This window comes from Nelumbo nucifera, chromosome 7 (assembly GCF_055504915.1).
Source record: "Nelumbo nucifera cultivar China Antique chromosome 7, China Antique-T2T, whole genome shotgun sequence".
NCBI classification, from domain to species: domain Eukaryota; kingdom Viridiplantae; phylum Streptophyta; class Magnoliopsida; order Proteales; family Nelumbonaceae; genus Nelumbo; species Nelumbo nucifera.
This window is the reverse complement of record NC_142655.1, coordinates 45,376,601-45,391,973: the sequence shown is the minus strand read 5'-3', so window position 1 is coordinate 45,391,973 and position 15,373 is coordinate 45,376,601. Positions and strand designations below refer to the sequence as shown.

The 15,373-nt window shown below is 36.6% G+C and overlaps 1 non-coding gene across 1 annotated transcript; it reads right to left on the bottom strand.

The window, feature by feature from the left end:
- Positions 1–12,468: 12,468 nt before the first annotated feature.
- Positions 12,469–12,575, bottom strand: LOC148790451 (small nucleolar RNA R71). Its single transcript, XR_016078981.1, has one exon. It is a non-coding gene; the product is annotated as a small nucleolar RNA R71 (small nucleolar RNA).
- Positions 12,576–15,373: the final 2,798 nt, after the last annotated feature.

The window sequence follows — 15,373 nt, the reverse complement described above, 5'->3', positions numbered from 1 at the left end:
ATCATTCTGTAAAAGATATTAAACCAAGGAATCATTCTACAAGTGACTATAAAAGCAATATGGATTAGCTAAACACATTAAGATAACCCAATTATTTCATTTCTATTGTTTGCTGTCACAATGGGAACATGATCTATATTACAAAGTGACTGAAATCATCTGCAACAAAAGAAGATAAGTAGCATACATCCAATATGGAAAATCATTCAACACTAGCCACAATCATCCCTCTCTTCAACTGGTTGTCCCTTGCAAGGATTTTATTCCAACAAGCACTCCATATGAAGAAAACTACTTTGGACTGGTCTGAGACCATACAATTATTTAGACCGTCCGGTCCATCATAACACCTCTGGATCGGATGACGTCCAACCCAAAACTGGTCCATTGACATCTCTATCCGAGATTCAGAGTTCTTTGAGCACATATTTCCTTGGAGAAAAGAAACAATAAATAGGGAACCTTCCCAAAACCAAACCAGAAACCTAGAACAATTGAGTGCTCAAGGAGTCAGTACTTCACTTAGTCAAGAACCAGACCTAAGGAGAAGTAAAAGACAAAGGAAAAAAACAAACTTGAGTGACAAAAAGTTTGCATTTCTGGTGGACAACGACCCAGTAACCTATCAAGAAGCCGTAACTTCACTTGATGCAATATTTCGGAAAGAAGCCATAAAATGTGAGATAAACTCTTTAGTCACTAATCATACTTGGGAACCTGTAGATCTCCCACCTAGAACCGAGACACTAGATTGTAAATGGATTTTTAAGAAAAAATTAAAACCTAATGGTACAATAGACAAATTCGAAGCCAAATTAGTTGCTAAAGGGTTTAGACAAAAGAAAGATGTAGACTTCTTTGACATCTAATCCTCAGTTACAAGGTTAACAACAATTAGAATCTTGTTTGTTATAGAATCTATTTACAAACTAGTAGTTCATCAAATGGATGTAAAAATAGTATTTTTAAATGGGGAATTAGAGGAAAAAATATACATTAAGCAACCTAAAGGCTTAATAATGGTAGGACAAGAAAATAAAGTATGTAAATTAATTAAGTTCTGTATGGCTTAAAACAAGCTCCCATATAATGTCATAAAAAATTTGATAATATGTTAGTAACTAATGGATATAACATAAATGGTTCTGATAGATGTGTTTATAGAAAATTTGAAAATGATAAAAGAGTCATGATCTGTTTATATGTTGTTGATATGCTAATAATGAGAACAAGTCTAGAGGTAGTAAAATAAACAAAATAATTTCTAATGTCCAAATTCGATACCAAGGACTTCGGTGAGGCTGATGTAATCTTGGGGAGTAAAATCTATAAACAATAATGGAACTTTATTCTCTCCTAATCACACTATGTAGAAAGTATTCTTAGAAAATTTGGACACTATGACTGTAAACTGGTTAAAACACCTCTTGACTGTAGTATTCACTTAAGGAAACATGTAGGAGAACCTGTTTCACAAAAGGATTATGCAAGTATAATTGAATGTGTGTCTTATTTAATGAACTGTACAAGACCAGACATAGCTATAGTTGTGGGAAAGTTAAGTCGGCAAACTCATAATCCCAGAAATGAACATTGGGAAGCTCTAATAAGATTATTAAAATGTTTAAAAGGAACCATAAATTTTGGTTTACATTATTTAGTTTCTTTTCCTGTTTTCGAAGGCTTTACTAATGCAAATTGGATTTCAGATTCAAATGATAGCACTTCCACCAATGGATATGTGTTTACTCTAGGTGGAGGAATAGTTTCATGGAAATCGGTAAAGTAGTCATGCAACATAAGTTCAGCAATGGAGCCCGAGTTTATTGCACTAGAATTGGCGGGGTTTGATGCAGAGTGGCTAAGGAATTTACTAACAGATATACCACTTTGACCACGACCGGTTCTGTCTATATCTCTCCATTGTGATAGCCAAGCAGCAATAGCCAGAGCCAAGAACCAAACCTACAACGGTAAAAGAAGGTACATCCTCTTAAGGCATAACCTCGTTAGACAATACCTCGGCGAAAGTATAATCATTCTGGACTTTGTAAGGTCTGAAAAAGCCTTACAAATTTGTTAACCAAACCACAAACTTTTAAGGTGGTTTATGAGGCATCGGTAGGAATGGGGTTGAAGCCCGTTACAAAGTCATTAGTGATGGACACCCAACCTATGTGAAAGGAGATCCCTAGAATTAGGTTGAATGGGTAAAAACGAGTCATTAGATGATTTGGGAAAGCACTGTCGTTTGTGTCCCATTTCAGATGCCAAGGTAAGATAGTGCTCACTACAATTTGAGGATGTTGAGCATGATGCTCTTAATTAGTTAGGAATAGTGTGTGCAGTGCACACTAATAAATGACCTAAGGGAGTGTGAAGTGTGGCCGCTTCTAAGAGAGTACTATGGCTGACTCTCTAAAACACTCATGATTCCAAACAGGGAACAAGGCCGAAATGTTCCAAAACAAAAGAACTACTAAAGAACTGGTGAGTTGAGTTGGTTGGCCGGTTAGGTAGTTATAACACAGAGGAAAGGTTAAAGGAGTCTAAATCCACCCGTACTCTGTGATATAGCCTGTATCTAAGTGTTGATTGAAGTCCAAAAGACATCACTATGAATTCTTTTCTCATCGTGATGCTCAGATTGTTCGATTTTCTTGTAATTTTGAATCTTGTAAGGGATTGTTGGAAGGAGATTCAAAATTTGAAGAATCTCTCTCATTCCTCTCTTGTTTTTGTCTTTTCCTCTTCTCACTCTAGAGTGCATGAGAAGACTCCTTGCCTCACATTGCTTGGGAAAGGAGTGAAAATAGAGTATACTTGTAGTTTTGCTCTCTCCATGGGAGGGACCCATAGGAGGAGAGCACTATAGATATTCCATGCATGTGAGGGGGGGATTTGGGGGTGATTTTCACATGCGCGCGCTGAGCTGCACCGGGCTGGGTGGGGGTGCGTGTGTGCACGCGTTCTACACCGAATCGGTTTTCTTTTAACCGAATTAATCTTTTGTTTATAATTTTTTGAATTTATTTTGAATAGTTTTCTTTTCTTGTTTGTGTCTGCTCTTCCTCGTGTCTCTTCGAATAGGCACACTGTTTTGAAGAGATCCCTGTCTGAAAGGACGCCTTTGTGTCCATTCGGGTCTAAGACCAATCTATAAAAAGGGTGTTGGTCGACCCAGTTTTATACAACATTTTTTACTCTCTGTTTTCTTTGTAAATTTGAGCATCAGTCTTCTATGGTTTGCGGAGGTCTGTTAAGCGAGTACACACTTACTAGTAGGGGGCAAATGTGGTTTTATGGTGAATGACCAAGTGGCATGACTCAGCCCTTCTTCTCCCTGTAATTTACAGTTTCGAGATTCTGCAACATCACACCACTAGAAGTTTAGTTTAGAAAACGATAACCGTTCTATTCTACTTTCTTTCCATTTTACAACATAAAATCTTGTTACGAGCTGAGTGTGCCATATCAATTGAGTAATATAACAAAATAAAGTAAGCTTAAGAGGATCTTGCTGATGCACCAAATTTTCTTTGAATCATTCTGGGAATGGATGAACATTTGGTTGATATCTAAATTCCCCAAAAAATTTTATGGGAGGATGCTATCCAAATTGTTCAGTGTATCCCTCACAAAGGAAAGGGAACCCGTATTTTGCTGCTGGTTATATGCCAAGCAGACCGTCTCTCTGCGTTGCAGATCAAGATCTGATGGTGGAGATGCTTAAAATGAAATTGATTTCCATTTACAGGGTAAGTACATATGACTTTCTTCCTGTAATGAAAGGTTCTTTTTATAGGTTTGATTCTCTTTTGTTTTTTCTTTTCTTCTCAAATTTCTACTTCAACTTTGCTACAGGATAATTTTCAACTGCAAAGAGTCAAATGTACAGAATGAATTCATTCTTTAGAACCCAAAAATTAATCTAGTGCACTGATGGAATCCCTAGCTTTCCTTCTGGTCACCGAGCACTTATTCTATAGTGTTCACAACAAAAGTGTCCATTTAATATATATAAAAAAATTACATTATTTCCCTTATATATTCTATTGGATCTTTTGTGGTTTGATTTCCTTATATTTTTATTTTTGGTCGCCATTATAGGACAACTTCCACTTAGTACAAGTGTATAATCCACCACTGAAGAAGAATTAATTCGAGAGCCATTTTAAATTACGAAATTACCCAAGTGCTCAAAATGATAGATGTGTTGAGCATTGCAGGTGATCGTATATCCTCCGAATACTTTAAGTATATAATAGATAATAAATAATACATTTATTAATTAATTTGAATTATTTACTCGAAACTCTTTTGGATTCCACGCTTAATGGAATTGTTGGAAATTAGTAATTGGCATAGCATGTGTATCACACAGTCATTAACTATGGTGTGGTTTTGTAATTTGACACCCAACCATTAAAACTTAAGCTTTGCAAAATAATGAATGCATGAAACGTATAATTACTGAAAGTTCTGTTTTGTAGCTTTGCTTGAAAATGGTTATACATTTTTAAAAGATAAGCACATCTTATTTCTGAAATGCATACAAAATCAATAAAACTTTTAGTTTTCCAATTTAAGTTTTGTCATATTTCCCTGTTTTTCATCTATTTCTGTCATTGGATAGATCTGAAATAAAACTTGCTATATTTCTATATAGCCACATCAGACCATGTATGCCACATTAAACAAAATTTAGTAAGTGCTTATTCAATCCATTTATAATTGGATCAAATATTGACCTAGCAGTACTATTTGATTTGTAACTTGTTGGTTGGGTCAAATGGTTTAGTGGTTTAATCAATTATGTCAATTAAATGGGTCAATTATTATATTATAATTAATAATAATTGTTAATTAAATGGTTTAGTGGTTTAATCAATTATGTCAATTAAATGGGTCAATTATTATCTATAATATTATATATTCATCATATTAAACAAAAATAAGTGCATTAAATGAAAATTATTTTTGTTAACAATGAAAATGGCTAAACTATAAAAAAAAAAGAAAAAAAAAACTTAATATTTGATCAGTAACTAGCCAACCATAGAGAATGATTTAGTGTTTCAACCAATCAAGCCACTAATCTTTGACCAGGTCAACAATATAGGAGTGGCAATTTCTATCCTACCTAGTGGGTACCCACCCCTACCCATCCTGATGGGGCGGTATTTTTGTTTAAAGGGCGGGTTTTGCGGCAGGGATGGGTTTTGTGATTTTACAACCCTTACGAATATGGTAGGATACGGTATTAGGTTAAAGCCTCCCCAACCACATATTGTTGAAAATATATAAACTTTCTGTATTAGGTGTTGAATCTAATAACATTTTGAGTTTTATGTGAATGATAATTGATAATTTAAGTGTTTTTTACATATCTTAATCAAATAATTGGAATAAACTTACGAATTGATAATTGGTATTTTATGCGAATGATAACATTTTACATATCTTAATCAAATAAACTTAACAATATGGCAATTTCACCCATTTTGTTCAAGTAATTGTTAAAAGCTAAACATCAATGGTGTTGGATACAAGTTATTCAAGTCTGACAGATTGTTAATGACAGGGATTAAATTAAAAGTTTTTGAGTGTTTAGGTACTGTAATGATACGTTTTAAAGTTCGGGATACTAAACTGAGACTGACCCTAAACTATAAGGTACTAATATGGAATTTTCCCAAAAATATAATGAACAAATAAAACTGCCCTAAACATTTTATTATTGAATGGCCTATTAATAATATGTGAGGCCATCTTACAAGGTATATAAATAGCTAGCTTTCGAAACTAAAGGAAATATATAAGTAGTTTCAATTTCTCAAATCTCATATTATATAAATAGTTAACCCATTTTTAAATAGTCCCTTATTATTATTTTGCTGTAATAATTGTAAACTCTCTTCATTAACGGATGAGTTTCTCTTAGTGAGATATAGATTTTCGAATGCTGTAAAAATATAAAACCCCTTTTTTTTCATCTTAAAGGACCTTCATTAAAACTAAGAGAAACTCTAGGAGAAGTATTTCGATATCTTCATAGAATGCTCTAGACCTCCAATTCTCGACAAAATTGGAGATGGATAAGATTCTGCATTGTTAATAAAGAATCACCCCACTCTGACTAGCTCCAAGGTAATTCAGGTATATCCTTTTTGTCTGTTCAATACAAGTCTGTCTCATAGCACTATGTATGCCCCCAGGTAGGACGTAAACTTTCATGCTTACGTAAACAGTGCTTATTCTTTTTTAATCCTAAACTACTAAGCTTGGTGGACGGGTGGTAGTGAATGGAGAATTTGTACAATTAAAAATAGTGAATGGAGAATCTAGCACAATTTAAGAAGGCACTGTAGCATAAGTAAGAATTTGAGACAATACATTCAGAAAATCAAAGAAAACTTTTAAGAGGAGCAAATTAAACCGTAATTTTTCTTAGATTTTATTAAAATTCAAATGAAAAAAACTTATGATGAGGAGATGTAAAATCCTTACCCCTTTAAGGAAGTTATACAAAAAAACAAATCGGTTCATCATATATAAATTATAAATCAAAGGCCTAGCACATCTTAACTAAGCAATACAAAAAACACAAGGTTTTTAAAACCGACCCGGACAACGAACTAGTCAGGGGTCGGTTCCTGAGTCGAACGGTCTGATCGTTTGAACCGAATAGAAGGCCCATTCTGACAAAAGAAATAAAAAAATAAAATAAAATAAAATGGTCAAAACCATTAAACGGTTTAAATGGTTCAACCATCTGGGTCAGCTCTTTTCTGACCAAATCAATGTTTTTTTTTGAAAAAATCCCGGTTTTGGGAGAAAAGTAGACCCGATTTTTCTGGTCTGACCATTCGGTCCGGTCCGGTTTTGAAAACCATGCAAAAACAAACATAAATTTTATTGATCCAAATCTAGGGGATTGCCACTTTTTCTTCTCTTATGCTTTATTAATTATTGAGGTAGGAAAGATTGTCACCAGACCAAAACATCCAGCTCTCCTCTATATTACAAGCATAGTTTGCCAAAGCATCTGTCACAGGATTGCATTCCCTATACACATGACAGACCCTCAAAGCAACCTTTTTACTTAGATCAATAAGTTGATTTCGAAATTTTTGGCCGATACGAATTATGATCCTTTGTGTAAATTGATTTTCATTGAAAAGTTTGTCTTGAAATTTAAAAATCTTGTTACGAGCTGAATATGCCATATATCAATCAAGTAATATAACAAAAATAATGTAAGCTTAAGGGGATCTTGCTGATGCACCAAATTTTCTTAATTTGACTCATCCGGGGACTGGATGAACATCTGGTTGAAATCCAAAATTCCCCAAATTCTATGGGAGGATGCTATCAAAATTGTTCAGTGTATCCCTGACAAGGGAAAGGGAATCCGTACTTAGCTGCTGGTTATATACCAAGCACTGTCTCTCTGCGTTGCAGATCATGATCTCATGGTGGAGATGCTTGAAACGAAATTGATTTCCTTTTACAAGGTAAATGCATGACTTTCTTCCTGTAGATGAAAGCTTCTCTTTATAAGTTTGATTCTCTTTTTTTTTTTTCTCTCAAATTTCTACTTCAACCTTGTTAATGGACAATTTTCAACTGCAAGAATCAAATGTGCAGAAGGAATTCATTCTTTAGAACCCAAGAATCGAGTGCACTGATCCAAAGAAATTCACTTCAATTCGTCTGACCTGCGAACAAACTAACGCCACGTCAAATGGAATCCCTAGCTTTTCTTCTGGTTACCGAGGACTTCTCCTATAATGTTCACAACAATTGTTTCCGAATGTGTGGAATGTATAATTACTGAATGTGTGGAATGTATAATTACTGAAAGTTCTGTTTGTATTTTGGTAGCTTTGCTGGAAAATGATTATACATTTTTAAAAAATAAGCACATTTTGTTTCTGAAATGCATACCAAATTAATCAATAAAATTTTAGTTTTCCAAAACAAGTTTCCTTATATTTCCCCATTTTACCTCTATGGTTAGATCTAAAATAAGAAAAGGTAGACTAAGATGGTTTGGTCATACACATAAAAGACCATGTACACCAGTTGTAAGAGGAGGTAATCTATTGCAAGTTGAAGAGCCAAGAATGGTTAGGGGCAAAGACCAAGAAGGAAGTGAGCTACGATAGTAATTAAGAAATGATTTAAGCACTCATAATTTAGCAATGGATATGGCACTAAACAAAATTCATGAATGGTGAAACATGATTTATGTAATGAACCTCATACAATGGGGACAAGGCATATATACTTGAAATTTTTATATATATAGTATCCATTAGTAAATTTGGTTTAGTTAAGTGTTTTTTACTAAATTGTTATAGGTTCGAGTTTCATATAAGTAATTTTTAGTTCATTTTGTCCATAAAACAGAACATTGAAGTTATTTTTAGTTTATTTTAATAACAATATATACGATTTTGATCATTTTTTGTTTAATTTATTTAGGGTGATCATTTACTAGAACACCTCCTATAAGATAGAGGTGTTTTAGTAAAATGAAAACTATAATGTAGGTCTAAGTAAATCCATAAAACTATAGGAGGTTTTCTAGTAAATGGCCATAAATAAATTAAACAAAAGAAATGATCAAAATCTTATATATTGTTATTAAAATGAACTAAAAATAAATTCAATATTGTGTTTTATGAACAAATATTTTTTAATGAAAGATTGATTAAGTAAATAGGTTGCAAACAATAAGGGGTGTTTTAGTAAAATGAAAACTATAGTGTAGGTTTAAGTAAATCCGTAAAACTATAGGTGTTCTAGTAAATGGCCTATTTATTTATACTATTCAATATCTAATTCCAATCCGAATTCAAATTGAATTTGAATACAATGATTTAAATTTGGATCTATTCAATCCAATTGCAGCCTTAATTATTTCTGTTATCAAAAGTAAAAATGGAATAGGATTCACAAAATTATTTAAAGAAGATATTGATGGTGGTCATAATGACTCCTTTGCATAATTCCAGTACTACCACCAGTACATTTGTTTCAAAAGAGCCCAATGAAGGTTTGAGAAAGCGACAGAATGCAATGAGAGAGAATGAAGAAGAGCAGATGGTTGTGAATGTATTCACTATATAAAGTTAGAGAATGAATAGCCAAAATAGTCAAGAGAAGTGAGTCTTTATTGCTCAGAGAGGAAAAATGGCTGAGAGTGCTATGAACACTGTGGTGAACAAACTTGGATATTTGATTACTGAAGAGGTGAAGCTATTGAAAGGTGTTGACGAAGAAGCTGAATTCATCAAGAGTGAGCTGTTGTGCATGCGAGCCTTCTGAAAAGATGCTGAAGAGAGGGAAGAAATGGATGAAATCACAAAAGCTTGGCTGAAGCAGCAAGTGAGAGATGCAGCCTACGACACAGAAGATATTCTTGATGAGTTCTTCTATCATTTGCTACAAAAACGTCACCATTTTCTCTACAAAATTCCCTTCTTCTTTAAGCAAATGAAAGTTCGTCATTCAGTAGCTCAAGCCATTTCGGTCTTAAGTCATAAGTATGGTTTTAAAGTCAATGAGCAAGCTGGCTCAAGTTCAAATGCTGCATCTAGTAACCACACGTACATTGCACGATCCCCGAGGAGAAGGTGAGCTTGTGGGTATCGACGAACCACGGGATGAGTTGGTCAGATGGTTAGTGGGTGGACAATCAAGACTCGGAGTCATTTCCGTGGATGGAATGGGGGGTTTGGGCAAGACCACCCTTGTCAAGAAAGTCTACGATAACAAGGAAGTGAAGCTGCATTTTCAACACCATGCTTGGATTACTGTCTCCCAATATCTTTCAACATCGATGAGCTCTTGAGAGATCTGATAAAGCAACTGTTGAAGGAGTTCAAGCAACAGATTCCAAGAGAAAGTGGACACCATGAATGCAACTGGCCTCAAATTGCTTCTAGAGGATTTTCTGAAGCAAAAAAGGTATGTAATCGTTTTTGATGATATATGGAGTATGGATGCATGGGATGGTTTAAAGCATGCTTTGCCTGATAACGATGGTCACAACCCGTAATCATTCAATATAGCTATTAAACCTCTAGACGAAGAGAGGGCTTGGTCTTTGTTCTGTATGAGAACATTTCAGACCAAGCCTGAAAGAAATTGCCCTCCAGAATTAGAGGTTCTTTCTCGAAATATACTACAAAAGAAGCGAATGAGACAGAATGGCAAATTGCACTCCATGGCATGGGTTTTGAATTAGAAAGTGGGGAGCATCTTAGAAATGTTAAGAGAGTCTTGTCGTTAAGTTACAAGAATCTCCCACACTACCTAAGACCTTGCTTCATGTATTTAAGTCTGTTCCCCAAGGGTTGTTCTATACGTCGCAGGAACCTAATTCGGATGTCGGTGGCAGAAGGATTCATTGAGGAGAAAAGGAACATGACCATGGAAGAGATTGCAGATTTGTAGAGGGTTACATCTGATGTGTGCGCAGGCTACACATCATTTCTATTGCTTTATACATGGTTTTGATGATTATTTTCATGATTTGTTACCCTAATTGAGAATGATTTCAGGAAATCAAGAGTGTGGAACAACTTTGGGGAAAGATAGCATAAAACTATGTTGAGAGGGCAAATATGGAAGCAATTCGGCCCATCTAGAAGAAAGGCCCGGCTGAGAAACACCAAAGAGGGCACTTTCGGCCCATAAAGAAGCAAAGCCCCATGCCACAATCTAGGGGGGACACCAAGGAGGGAGCCCAGCCGAAACTCTCCAAGGGAGACCTTTTGGCCCACCAAGTGGGAGGCCCAATTGCAGCCGAAGTTGCAGCCCAAGGGGAAGCTCCTAAAGGAGACTACCTTTTAGAGGAGAGAGGGCTGAGGAGAAAAGTATAAAAGGGGAGGAAAAAGAGGAGAAAAGGGTTCGAACCCCAAAAGGAGAATCAGAGAAGAGAGGTGTGAGAAAAGAGAGAAGAGGAGAGCTAGAGGAAGAGGGAGGTTGCTGAATGCGAATTGGAGGAGAAGCACATCAAGGAGATCGAAGATTGAAGCAAGAATTCTAGGTTGTATTCTTCTTTGGTTTTGCACAATTGTTAACCGAATTCAGCTAGGGTTTCATGGAATTTTGTCAATTAATTCTTCTTTCTTGCTAGTATTCGAACCATGTTTAGTGATGATTCAGATCTGTAATTAGTTCTTTAGGGTTATTCGATTGATTGGATTGATTTGGTGTTTCTTGATTAGGGTTTTAATTGGTAGAATAATCTTGGCCGAATTGTTCTTAGCTCTTGGATTGCTTGAATTACTTGAGAAAGAATTTAGGTAATCAGAGATCTGCTAATCAAGAAACCGAATCTAATGCATCTTAGAGATAAGTTGTATGGTTCGGTTGGTGTTCAATCAGATCTGTATTGATGCCCTTCGGATTGCTTGTTCTAATGCATCCATGGGGATTAAATTCTTGATAGAGATATAAGAATTGTCACTCATAGATAGGATGAGCTATGCTCGAGAGAGGCTGCTCATGCCATTAGGGTTTCACCAAACCATGGCTGAATTCCAATTCAATTGAATAACCTAATGATTAAATTCCTAGACCGAATCTATTAGTGTTCACATATATCTTTTCTTCTCATTGCGTGAAGGTGGTATGATCCAAACTGATTAGGATAGCTTGCTAGTTAGAAATTAGGATTTTGATTTGGTCAATAATTTGGTTTATCAGATAACAAATGGTTGATTTATTACTAGTAGTTGTTGGATAAATCCTCATGGGAATGATACTCTACTCATCATTGTATTACTTGATCGGCTAGTGCACTTGCTAGTATAAGCAATATGCATCATCTTTTTGGCGCCGCTGCCCGGGACTTATCACAACAATATTAGGAACCATTTGTGAATGTTAATCTGGTTTTAATTTTGTATATTATGTTTTTGATATGTGTACATTAGCCTCTTTATGACTTTGACTTGTACAGTGTATGACACGCAAGGTGAAATGGAGAGCATCACCTACGATCCTGAGATTGAGAGAACTCTTCATAGTCACCTTAGAGGTTCTAGGAAAGTGAGAGCTGAAATTGAAGAGATGGCCGAACCAAGAACCATGATGGACTATGCCAAACCAACCATCACAGGGGCTGCCTCAAGCATTGTAAGACCAACAATAGCTGCCAACAACTTTGAGATCAAACCAGCCATCATTCAGATGATACAAAACACGGTTCAATTCTGTGGCTTGGCTCATGAAGATCCGAACAATCACATCGCCAACTTCCTAGAAATTTGTGATACATTCAAGCACAATGGGGTTAGTGATGATGCGATGAGGCTCAGACTGTTCCCATTCTCATTAAAGGACAAAGCCAAGACTTGGCTGAATTCTTTACCGGCTAGATTTATAGCAACTTGGGATGAAATGGTTAGTCGCTTCCTATCCAAGTATTTTGCTTCGTCCAAGACAGCAAAGATGAGGAATGATATCACCACTTTCTTTCAATAGGATGGAGAGTCATTGTATGAGTCATGGGAGCATTACAAGGAGCTGTTGAGGAAGGTCCCTCATCATGGACTTCCCGTATGGCTGCAAGTTCAAACATTCTATAATGGGTTGACCGAAGCCAACAAGATGATCATGGATGCTGCAGCTAGGGGTTCCATCAACAACAAGATCCGTGAAGTTGCCCATGCACTCATAGAGGAGATGGCTGCAAACAACTACCAATGGCATTCCGAGAGAGCCCAAGTGGGGAGACAGTCCGGACTTCACAATGTTGACACCTATACAGCCCTATCTGCGCAAATCGGTGCACTTAACAAAAAGATAGATGAGATGCAGATAGCAGCCCTGCATGTTCAGACCGTGACTTGTGAATGGTGTGGGGGAAGTCATATCAGCACTCAATGTCAAGTTGGAAATCAGTTTGTACAGTCCCCCGAGCAGGTAGACTTTGTTGGTAACTTGCAAAGGCAGCAAGGAAATCAGTACCCTCGTGCCTTTAACCCTGGATGGAGGAACCACCCGAATCAGTCTTGGCAAAATCAACTTGTGGTGAAACCCTTTCCCCGAAATTTCAATAAGCCGGAAAAGAAATCCAATCCAGAGGAGCTAATGACCAAGTTCATAGCAAGTGTAGAAATGAGTTTCAGAACCAAGCATCAATCAAGAACTTGGAAAATCAGGTGGGGCAGTTGGCACAAATGATATCTGCTAGAGTACCAGGCACTCTACCCAACAATACCGAAGTAAATCCAAGAGAACTGCAAGAGGGAGGTCGAGCTTCAGGCTGAAAACAAGCGCTTATTAGGAGGCAACCCAATACTGATGAGTAGTCCTTATTTTTTTATTTATTTTCTGTTTTCTTTTCCGTATCCTTCAAGTTTCTTTTCTAGGATGTTAATGTGGTAGATTGCTGCTCTCTTCGTGGTTATCAGTCTCTTCTCCTAGTTTCTTGTGGTTCTTAGCAGCTAGAGGTTCCAACCAAAGGAGCCATTCCAGATTTCAGAATGCTCTTCAGGGAAGTCCTCTAATCCCTTTTATTACTTGATAATGCTCTTCAAGAAAATACCTTCATTGTTGAATTCATCTTCACAGTCTATCACTAGGAACATTGAGGGCAATGTTCATGTCAAGTGTGGGGGAGTTAGGCCATATCTATACACCTCAATCACCCCAATAAATACATGCATTGATAGGCCGAATAAACTGAAAATTCCCTCAAGATTATTGATGTTTAAGAGGTGAATTCCAAGAGGGAATACGATGAGTTGAAGGAAATCACTATAAGTGTTAGAATTCATTCTTGTGCATGATCCAATTTTATCACAATGCATGAGATTAAGGAAGTTGAATAGGACTTTCATCATGACCAGCCCTAACTCTCTTCATGTGTATAATGCACTTGATTGAAATCCTAATGATCATTCGAGCTAGTAGTCCACATCTGAACTGTTGATGCATGAAGTTCAACAATTGCAAAAGAAAGAAAAAAAGGACAAAGTTCAAATGACTATGTTGTCATGAACTGAATAGTAAAACTAGCGGTTTATGATATGAGTTCAGTCCCAACTCCGCTATTCCAAGCTGAATAGTAAAACTAGCAACTTGGAATATGAGTATTGTCATCTGCCTCTAGCCTGTGACCAGTGTGAGATGGAGCATAAAATGCACTCATACCAAAAAAAAAAGAAGTGACCAATGTGAGATGGAGCATAAAATGCACTCACACCAAAAAAAAAAGAGAAGTGACCAGTGTGAGATGGAGCATAAAATGCACTCACACCGAAAAAAAAGGGGAAAAGAAAAGAATTCAGTGACGACTAAGGTTCAAAGGGACAAAATTTGGTTTAACATTCATTAAGTGCATTGATAGATTTGTGACCAAGCTCAAAGTAATGGTTAATATTGGTGGTCAAGGAGCTGCTATAAATATTGAACGGAAGTGAGTGTTGAAGTATGAAGAATCTCATGTTCTCCCCTTCCTTTGCTCTTATGTATGTGGTAAGAATGGCTAATCATGGGAATGAATTAGAATATTTATGTTGGTTTCCCAACCACATAATGCATTCTCATCCTAAAATTCATCCAGTAAATGGTAATAATCTGGGGTCTAATCAGTTTATGGGTGATATCTTTGCTTGAGGACAAGCAAAAGCTTAAGTGTGGGGGAGTTTGATGTGTGCACAGGCTACACATCATTTTCATTGCTTTATACATGATTTTGATAATTATTTTCATGATTTCTTACCCTAATTGAGAATGATTTCAGGAAATCAAGAGTGTGGAACAACTTTGGGGAAAGATAGCATAAAACTATGTTGAGAGGGCAAATATGGAAGCAATTCGGCCCATCTAGAAGAAAGGCCCAGCTGAGAAACACCAAAGAGGGCACTTTCATCCCATAAAGAAGCAAAGCCCCATGCCACAATCTATGGGGGACACAAAGGAGGGAGCCCAGCCGAAACTCTCCAAGGGAGACCTTTCGGCCCACCAAGTGGGAGGCCCAATTGCAGCCGAAGTTGCAGCCCAAGGGGAAGCTCCTAAAGGCGGCTACCTTTTGGAGGAGAGAGGGCTGAGGAGAAAAGTATAAAAGTAGAGGAAAAAGAGGAGAAAAGGGTTCGAACCCCAAAAGGAGAATTAGAGAAGAGAGGCACGAGAAAAGAGAGAAGAGGAGAGCTAGAGGAAGAGGGAGGTTGCTGAATGCGAATTGTAGGAGAAGCACATCAAGGAGATCGAAGATTGAAGCAAGAATTCTAGGTTGTCTTCTTCTTTGGTTCTGTGCAATTGGTAACCGAATTCAGCTAGGGTTTCATGGAATTTTGTCAATTAATTCTTCTTTCTTGCTAGTATTCGAACCATGTTTAATGATGAT